Source organism: Protopterus annectens, chromosome 13.part0 (genome assembly GCF_019279795.1).
Source record: "Protopterus annectens isolate FY-2018-M chromosome 13.part0, PAN1.0, whole genome shotgun sequence".
Lineage (NCBI taxonomy): Eukaryota > Metazoa > Chordata > Ceratodontiformes > Protopteridae > Protopterus > Protopterus annectens.
This window is the reverse complement of record NC_056747.1, coordinates 243,642,662-243,652,420: the sequence shown is the minus strand read 5'-3', so window position 1 is coordinate 243,652,420 and position 9,759 is coordinate 243,642,662. Positions and strand designations below refer to the sequence as shown.

Genomic DNA, 9,759 nt, shown 5'->3' with positions numbered 1-9,759 from the left:
CATCTTCATTCATTCTTGACTGTTTACTGCTTAGGACCAGACAATCGCAATACAGCCTACACCATATGCTCTTCTTTCAATCCCAGAGCATTAGCCAACAGGCTTCTTCTGGGGCTCAAAGCCCCTCTAAAATCAACCAGGTCAGTTTCTTCAAAAGCAAAAAAAGAGGTCTCCTCCCAAGTTCCCTAGGGCTTCCTCAGAGCCGGAAAACATCCATAGAATTTCCTATCAAACTCCCTTGGATCCCAAGTCTGGAAGCCTTCCTCTGGATCCTAAACAGTACTTGGATCTGACAGCTTTGGCTCTATTCTTTATCTCTCTACTTCCTTCTACGTCCTCATCAGATCCGAGAGCTGGTTCTGCCCAAAGAAGCCGTACCCAGGAGTATAAAATTTAACCATCTTCTCCCTCCTTGCCAGTTCAGCTCTTTCAAACGCAGAAGAAAAATTCCAGGCCCTCTTCCACAGAGTCTTTCAAGTCTTCCAGTAGTTTGTCAAAGGCAAATATGGATAGAATGATACAAAAAATGTCTCGGGGCTCAGATCCAGATGGGGGTCCTGCCAGCTCTGCCCCCCCCACCCCGATCTGTGAGTGCACCTACAAAGGTCCAGACTACATCCCTCTCCGATTCAAACTGTGCTTTTTGGAGTTCCAGAATCAGAGATCTCAGACAGGTTCGGCATAGCGTACATGGAAAGTTTCTTCTCAACTCAGGTTTCCCTGACCAGTTCTGCTCTGATATCCTTGGATCAGAGCCAGTCTTGGAGCAGAGGTCTGAAAGGTTGGACTTGACTCTGGTTTTGTTAGATCCAGCTTTTTGGCCCTAGACACCTCAGATCTGATTCTCCCCTTGAGGCTCTGATCAGGGGGTGGCCCCACCCTACCTTCTTCAGAAGCATTGGTTCTGAGGGGAAAGGGTTTCCCCTGGTCCTTCTGCTTTCAAGGTGATAGAAAGGACTTCTTTCCACAGAGGACAGTTGTCTCTCGTCTCAGATCCTACCCCTCTACCCTCTTTGGTTCTGAGCTCTGACCCCATCTCACCTATTCCACAGGGACAGCCAGTTTCAGAAGTCTCCAGGAAGTTCCCTAGAGAAATTTCCCCTCTCTTCTGACACCTCCCGTAAACATCCCATGGAGGATGCCTCTCGGAAGATGTGTAAGAGGCGACAGAGACTCCCCAATGGAGTTTCTCGCAGAAGACACCCATTTTGATGAGGGACAGGGATCCCCCAGATCACCACCCGATGACATATCCATTGGAGATATTGTCAAGATCCTCAAGCAAAAAGGTGGTTGGTCATCCCAATCTCCTTTTCCTGAAGAATTAGTGTTTCAAGAGGCATTCGGTGCTGGACCATCGACATCTTGGTTACCCCCCCCCCCCTGGTGGATAAACTGACTTTGCTGGGCATGTAAGGAACTGGACATTGTTGAATACATGCCCAAGCACCTCGAAAAATCTTTGGCTCCTCCTCCTGACAGACCCCACTGGAGCAAATGGGTCTCCGTTGATGCGATGAGGTGGCGGTTAGCCACCAAGAGCGAGCTGGCAGAGCAGTGCTCTTCAGTCCATCCACAGAACAAAAAGAGTCCAGATTGTTGGACAGATTTGGAAAATAAGTGCTTGCCTCGACTACCTTCATGCTGAGGTCTCTAAATTACCTGGCACACCTTACTAGGCTACAGAGATCTGTCTAAGGAGTTATCAAATACTCTCTCGGAGTCCATGTCTGCTAAGGATTTCAGATAAACGCTCTCTCAATTGGCCACTCTTCTATTCATTTCTAACGTTTTCATGATGTTGCTCTCCCATACACCAGAAGGTACCTCACGAGCAGCCAGTTCAGGTATAGCCATAAACAGACATGGCTGGATGCGGCTACACAATTTTGCAGAGCCCTTCAATATGTCCTTGTTAAAGCTCCATTTGATGGCACTTATTTGTTCCGGCCATCAGTTCAGGGCACATTTAGATGCAGCAAACAAGGAAAGACATTGTCTGCCTTAAAAATCAAGTTTTCCACCCCTCATCACATCTTTTCAAGAAAACAACAAAGTGTTAAGAAGAAGATGTGGTTCCATGAGTCTAGGGGACCTTTCCAGGATTTGTGCAGGGAAAATTCCTCCAGAGGCAGAGGAGGAGGAGGAAGCTTTAATGGTAGATGTTGCCCTACAGCAGAGGGGGGCCCACAGAAACAGGGCTTTAGAGATTCTTTTTCAGATAGACCCCATCAGCGCTCCTGAAGCGCTGCCTGACTGTCCATCTCTGGAGGTGGTCAGGGATCAAATCTCTTTGAACCTAGATGCCTGGACAGATATCACAAAAGATTCTTGGGTGCCAAGAATAATATCTGGAAGTTACTAAGTACCACTTTCCCCTTCTTCCTCCTCAAAGGAAGAAACTTCCCAATGTTCCACCCAATCAGAGGAAGGATGCAGCACAAGAAATACAAAAGCTGCTATAAAAGAGAGTCATCCAAAAGGTCCCACACAACCACACAGGATTCAGAACTTACTCATATTTCTTTTTAGTGTCAAAGAAAACAGGGGACCTCAGACCCATTTTGGATCTAAGCAAGTTGAACCGGTATGTAAAGAAGGCAAAGTTCTGAATGGTCACAGTCCAGTCCATCCTACGTTTTCTGTACAAGGATGATTGGTTGTGCTCTATACATCTCCAAGGTACGTACTTTCACATAAAAATAGACAGGCAGTCCCACAGTCAGCTACGCCTTCGGCTGGCAGCCAATCAATACCAATTCAGAGCTCTGCCCTTTGGAATCACCACAGCCCCCAGGGTGTTTATCAAATGCATGGCAGTAGTAGCAGCTCACTTGAGCTGCAACAGATTCCAGGTGTTTCCATATCTAGATGACTGGCTTCTCACCACCCCATCCAAGCATCAACGTCTACAAGCCAGGGACTATTTGCTCCAGATTTGCAACACCTTGGGTATGTCAATAAATCTTGCCAAATCAAAACTGGTCCCAGTACATAGCCTTGAATTCATAGGGACTCTTGAACACCACAACTCGGGTATCTTCCCCACCTTGCCACGGCATTACATCCTTAGGACATTAAGGTCAGACTATACTTTCTAACCCTTCTCCTTCAGCAAGATTAGTGCTGCAAGTTCTAAGCTCAATGTCAGCTGCCATACTACTGGTTCCCTTAGGACCTTTCTTTATGCTAATTCTCCACTGGGCCTTAGCTGTACAATGGTCCATTATTTTCAACCCCTATCCTTTCCTATAAAACTCAGTCCAATTTGCAATCATATTCATTGATGGATTCAGTCCGACGATCTTTTTCTGGGCAGACCATTCATTCTTCCACCCCCAGTTGCCACAGTGATCATAGATGCTTCCCACCTGGGATGGGGGTGCATTTATTGGGAAGGACAGTCCAAGACATATGGTCCCCTCTAGAGACAGATTTGCATACCAAAGTTCTACAGATGACAGCAGTCCTTCTAGCGTTGCAGGCATTTCAAGATGCTTTCCCTCTGGGGACTACTGCAATTCAAACGGACATGTCAGTAGTCTGGAGGAACCCGACCTTACCCCCTGTGCAGAAAGGTCATGAGGGTTTGGGAATTCTGATCACTTTCTAATTGTGACTCACATCCCATGGAAAACCAACGTACTGACAAGACAAGCTAAACAGATCTATTCTGATGTCTCAAGAGTGGTCTCTCAATCAAATTGTAGTGAATACGATCTTCAGTCATTGGGGACGACATTGCTGCAACCTATTTGCCACCACATTGCTGCAACCTATTTGCCACCACCTTCAACAACAAATGCAGCAAGTACTTCGCTCTGATTCCCCCTCAGGGTGAGTCACCAAGAGATGTCCTGATTCACAACTGGCCCCCGGGTCTCCTTTATGCCTACCCTCCTCTTCCCGATTCCAAAATTCTTACAGAAAGCAAACAGGCTGAACAGATCAGTCATCCTCATTGCCCCCTTCTGGCCTTGGCAAGTAAGGCTCCCCTTCCTACGGTCTCACTTGTGATATCCTCCATGGATACTGCAGCCTGCACAGGATCTCCTATCCCATCCATCAGGAATTCAGCATCCCAACCTCCACATGGTTTCTCCACTTCCAGTAATGGTTAGACAGTCCAGGCTTTCTTCCCCAGGTCATGATATTGTTTTGGCCTCCTAGAAAGCTACTATCAAGAAAGTCTACAAAAGCAAATGGAAAATATTTTCTAGATGGGCTTCTAGCCAGAACATCGACCCTTTTTTTAGCCCCATCTTCTGCCATTCTTTTTTTTTTTTCTAACAGCGCTTTTTAAAGAAGGGAACAATTTTTCAACGTTTAAACTTTAGTTGGCAACAAGTTCAAATTTCCATTTAAGAAACAAATCTCTTTTCTCTGGTGTCTCCAAGACTGTGTAAGGCCTTAATGAAGGGCAGTTTTCTTCTCTGACCCCCGATAAAGGACCTTTCTCCTCCTTGGAACCTTACTGTGGTCCTTCAAGGATTAATTCATAAGCCCTTTGGAACCATCAGGCAAATGTGATCTGAAATATCTTTCATTGAAAACGGACTTCTTAGTAGCTATAACTTCAGTGAAAAGGATTTCTGAACTCCAAGCTCGATCAGCTACGCCTCCTTACATTGTTTTTATAATGACAGGGTTTCTCTATGGACTAAACCTTTCTTTTCTGTCTTAAGTGGCATCTGAAAATATCATCAACCAGTCCATATTGTTACCAGTCTTTTTTCCAATTTTTACTAATAAAGGACAATACATGCGTCATCTCCTTGATGTGCACAGACAACTATGTTTGTTTCATCACAGAGCAAAACAGTTCAGGATGTCCGATCAGCTTTTTATATCTTTTTCCTGGAACAAGCAGTATCTAAAAGTTACTCTAGCAAAATGGATTACTGACTGCCTTTCATTGTAAATTTAGTCCTTTTTGAGAATATACCAAAGACCTTTGAGTTCATTCAACCACTTCATCCGCCTTTTGGTCAAAGACCTCCACTGATGGCATATTGGCATCTATGCTGCAGCTACTTGGTCAAAGATTCATGCATTTGTTATGCATTACAAGTTTGGCATCATATCCAGAAGTACAGCTTCTTTTGGTTCGACAGCGCTCCAACATGTCCTTACATGAGGGCCTCCTGAGGGCTACGTAGCTGGGGAATTTGTCCCGTTTGTGAAGAAGAATGAAAAGGGCATCAGATTTATTAGTTATGTACTCACCATAATTTAGCATCTGTGTTGTCCATAAGCTACTGGCCAGCAGTGTCCAGTTGTCCAGCTTGGTTTATTTGGGATATTGCTGTTGAATGAAAGCGGGACATAAAACTAAATCAACCTGCCAAACATGAACTAAGAATTGCTACATTCAATGCAGGCTCACCGACAGGATGCAGCTTGGAATTGAGGGCATGGAAGAGGCTGGACATCCTATGTATCCAGAAGACAAAAAATGGCAGTGCATCACAGCCACATGGCTTGGGATCCAGAGTCTACTACTCAGGAGGGGGATAGGCTAGAAATGGTGTGGGAATTATTGTGAGAGAGAGGCTTCAGATGACAGTGAGAGATATCATCAGAATTAGGGAAAGACTCATGGCAATCAGACTCCTGCCTAATAATAGGGCAATTTTCATACTCTCAGCCTATGCCCCACAGCAAAGCTGTGATAGTGAGGAGAGAGTGCACTCAGGCAGCAGTTGCAGAATCTATTAAAATAAAGCAGGACAACATGAATTGGTGTTAATAATGGGCGACTTGAAAACACATATCGGAACAGAGAACAGGACAGGAGGACCACCTGTGTCCGTGTGGGTGGGGCAACAGGAATAAAGGAGGACAGGCCATTCTAGACTTCTGTCTGGCAAATGGTTTGATAGTGGCCAACTCATGTTCAGAAAGAGAGGACACAAGAGTGATCAACATGCAAATCAGGTAGACTTCCTCCTATTAAGGAAAGGGGACTGGGGTAGAATCAGCTATTGCAAAGTCATTCCCAATGAAACAGTTGGTCCGCAGCAGAAGCCACTGGTTGCCAAAATCAGCTGCAAGCTGTAGCTATAGAAGGCTCTATGATCAGAGACCAGGCTGAACACCTGGAAGTTGACTGAAGAGAAAGCACAACAGTTCAAGGAATTACACAGGGCTCCAGCACATCAGGGAGAACAGGAAATACGTGGAGGTGAAGAAGAATGGTAGTGCATCAAAAACAGCATGTCTGCGGACTACAGAAAAGATATGTGGCTGAGCCAGGTATGAAAATAGGGTATATAAGGAAAACTGGTGGTGGAATGCAAAAGTCCAGGAAGTAATCAAAAGAAAGGAATGCTGGAAAAACTGGGAGCTAGAAAAGACAGACCAGGCTGGGAAGGAGTACCTGTTGGCTAACAAAGAAGCTAAGAAACATGTTGCAATACCACAGGGCAAAGCATCAGAGGCACTCTATCAGCTTCTTAAAAGTCCATAGATGGCACAAAGAAATTATATTAGGTTACAAGGCAGAGACAGAAAGATAAAGATAGTCAGACACCCTTTATAAGGGATGCCAGGAACAGCCAGCTCAAACGTCCACAGGACATCAAAGGCAGATGGAAGGAGTGCTTCCAGCAGCTTCTAAGTGAAGAAAAACCCCATAGAAGTTGTACTGCTCCAGACACAGTCTACAATGAGAGAAGAGGAGAAGCCCAACATAGAATAAGTAAAAAACAGTGATAAGGAAAGTGAAGTCAAGGAAAGCAGCAGGCTCAGATGAGGTCACACAGATATGATAAAGATGCTGGGTGAGATATGAGAGAAATGGCTCCCGAGGGTACTCATAGCAGTTTGAAGTGAAAGACGTATCCAGATGAGTGGAGAATAAGGATACTAGTTTCAGTGTTCAAGAACAAAGGGGACATTCACAATATGGGCATTATAGGTGTATCAAACTCTTGTTACATTGCATGAAAGTGTTGGATTGGGTAATTGACAAATGAAAATGCAGAGTAGAAAAATGTAAGATGGGAGATGAGCATTTCAGACTCAGATCAGGCTGCAGCACTGACACAATATTTGCAGTGAGAAAGGCACTTCAGAATAAGCTAAGGATGAGGAAAGAGTCCAACTGGACATTCCTAGACCTGGAGAAAGCATATAACAAGATCCCAAGAAAGCTGATTCAGACAGTCCTATGGTGGTCTGAAGTCTCAAAAACATTTGCAGAATTACTGCAACCCATGTACAAATGAACAAACTACTCAAGTACAAGCACTGTCAAGTCTCAAAGCAGGGGTTCCCAGTGGGAGTGGGTGTGCACTAGGGTTCAGCTCTGAACCCACTGCTGTTCATAATGGTGATGGACTACATCAGCAAACAGGTTGGAGGGGACAGATCACCAAAGCTGCTGTATGCAGATAATGTGGCATTATAGGCGGACTCTGAGCAAGAACTTCAGCAAAGCACAGAGGAAAGGAATGCAAAACTGAAAGCACACAGGATGAAACGGAGTACAGATAAGACAGTTGTAATGGCAGCAAATGGTGGACTTCAGAAGAAGCTGAAAGTGAGATAGAAGGGAAAATAGTGGAACAGGTTAACAGCTTCAAGTATCCCAGAGGGATAGTAAGTCTGAATAAGGAGGTCAAAGCAAGACTCAGAGGGGCTGCACCCAACTGGGACAGAGTGTCAGGTGTAGTACATCAGAGAAGAAAGCTAAAGAAGCTGAAAAATAAGGTGTACAAAACAGTGGTGTGACCAGTACTACTACATGGCACTGAAAAGGTCAAATGGAATGATTATGGTGGTTTGGGCTCTTGTGCAGAAAAGAAAAAGACAATCGGGTAAAGATGACTTCAGACAGACAGGAAGAAGGTAAGAGGAAACAACGGCATCCAAAGAGGTGGATGGACTGAGCAACAGAAAACCTGTGACAGTCAGGCATGAGAGTCAATGAAGAGAGGGGCATTGCACTGAATCGAGAGATGGTAGTAGTTGACAACACCCCGACCCCATGTACAAAATGGGAAAAAGGGGGTTGAAGATGATGACAAAACTAGACTTTCTCCAGATCTAGAGCTGGCTTTACTATGACCAATCTCCAGGGGCTCTTGGATCCCCTCTTCTTCCTCTCACACCTTATAGGTTATGGCAATCTACCCATATACTGCAGCAATGTTCAAATGATGACCACAGGGTAAGTGAACTTACCATAACAGTAGCTGTCTGAATAATCATTGGTGCACTAGCCACTCCGTTCCCCCATCCTACCTTATTTTTTGTTTGCCAGGGTGAGAATGTCACTTGTTTTATTTCTAGACCTGACCTCTTCCAGGGCTCTAGCCTCCCTCTTTCAACTGGCGTGAAAGCTTTCAAGGGCTTGGTACCCAGACAGCCAACTTCCCCAACTCTGCTCAAGCTCTCAACAGTCTAGGTGTGTGGACAGTACCCCTACAGTTTGGTAGATGGTTGGCAGTTATATCCTAGCTAGAATATAACAAATATAGCCAACGCCACTACAGCAGTGACATGAAAATCTACTTTTACAGTAACTTTACCAGTTGTATCTAGTTTATTCAAACATGCTCTACTAAATATGCAAACATTTTACGGAATAAATAACTTTTTCAGTATGTACAAATGTGCTTTACTGAATGTACGAACAGATACTTTTATCAGGTGTTTGAGGAATATGTTCTATGGTCTCTATCAGTGTATGTTACTGTTATGTTGTACTTTCTGTATAGCTTTGCAGCAAATTTTTACTACAATGTTACTGGTTGACTGTTCCTTTGGGGCCCAGGTCATGACTGAAAAGGGGCAAATGGCCATCCCACCTACTCTTCTTCATATACAAGAAAAAGAAAAAAAAATGTAGAAAAAGGCCCATTGACATGGACAGCCTTCCAACATCTATTTTACCAGTGAAGGGTAGGTCACTGGTGCTGCAAACAGAAACTTTTCCTTTCTACCACAAATACAGTAGACTGCTTATATTTATGAACCTCCCCAAAATGCACCTCTAAATCAGCTAGCTAAGGACCCCCCAGTCTCTTCAAGATCTGTGAAATGGTACTGTATATATCCCATACATTACTTTCCACAAAACAAACACTAAAATAAACAGTATCAGCTACGTCTTCTAAACCTGTAAGCTAGGATTAAAACAAGTCTACTTAAGCATGCTTCTTCAAAAGGTAAACTTACAAAATGCAATTAACGTTACTTTTTTAATGCCATGGTAATATCTTTACACAGATGTGGAAGCAATGGTGCTGTAAATCTATGTGCAATACAATTAGGTAGGGTCACTATTCCTTGCTCTGCAGGGATAAAATCATTAGTTTAAAGGCAACAATTACTACTATTTGCAGAATTTATAAAAACAAAAACATTTTTTGCATCACCACAGAAATTAGCACAATATGGAGGTGACAGCCAAACATTCTCAAACAAGGTATGCCCTCTGTCCTATTCATTCCAGCCCAACTGGCAAGCAACAGCCACCTCCCTTTCCTTGGATGGGCATATAAGCATCTGCTGCTGACTTGCACCCAGCTCCTACAGATACCGACATTTTTTTCTGAACCCAGGTCACTTACATCACAGTCAAAGGTTTTTCTCTCTACTCCATGGAACTGAAAAAAATATCTACTTACTGCAACTTTACTTTATCATCACAGATTATACACACTATTTCATGCCAACATTATAGACAGAATACTGTCCAAAATGCCCTTCAGTTGACATAATAGCAGGACTAACACTAGAAGATGCAACTGA

The 9,759-nt window shown here is 44.0% G+C and overlaps 1 protein-coding gene across 1 annotated transcript in view; it reads right to left on the bottom strand.

The window, feature by feature from the left end:
• Nucleotides 1-9,759, bottom strand: part of R3HDM4 (R3H domain containing 4) — a 207,817-nt gene that overhangs the window by 176,462 nt on the left and 21,596 nt on the right. The window lies entirely within an intron of this gene.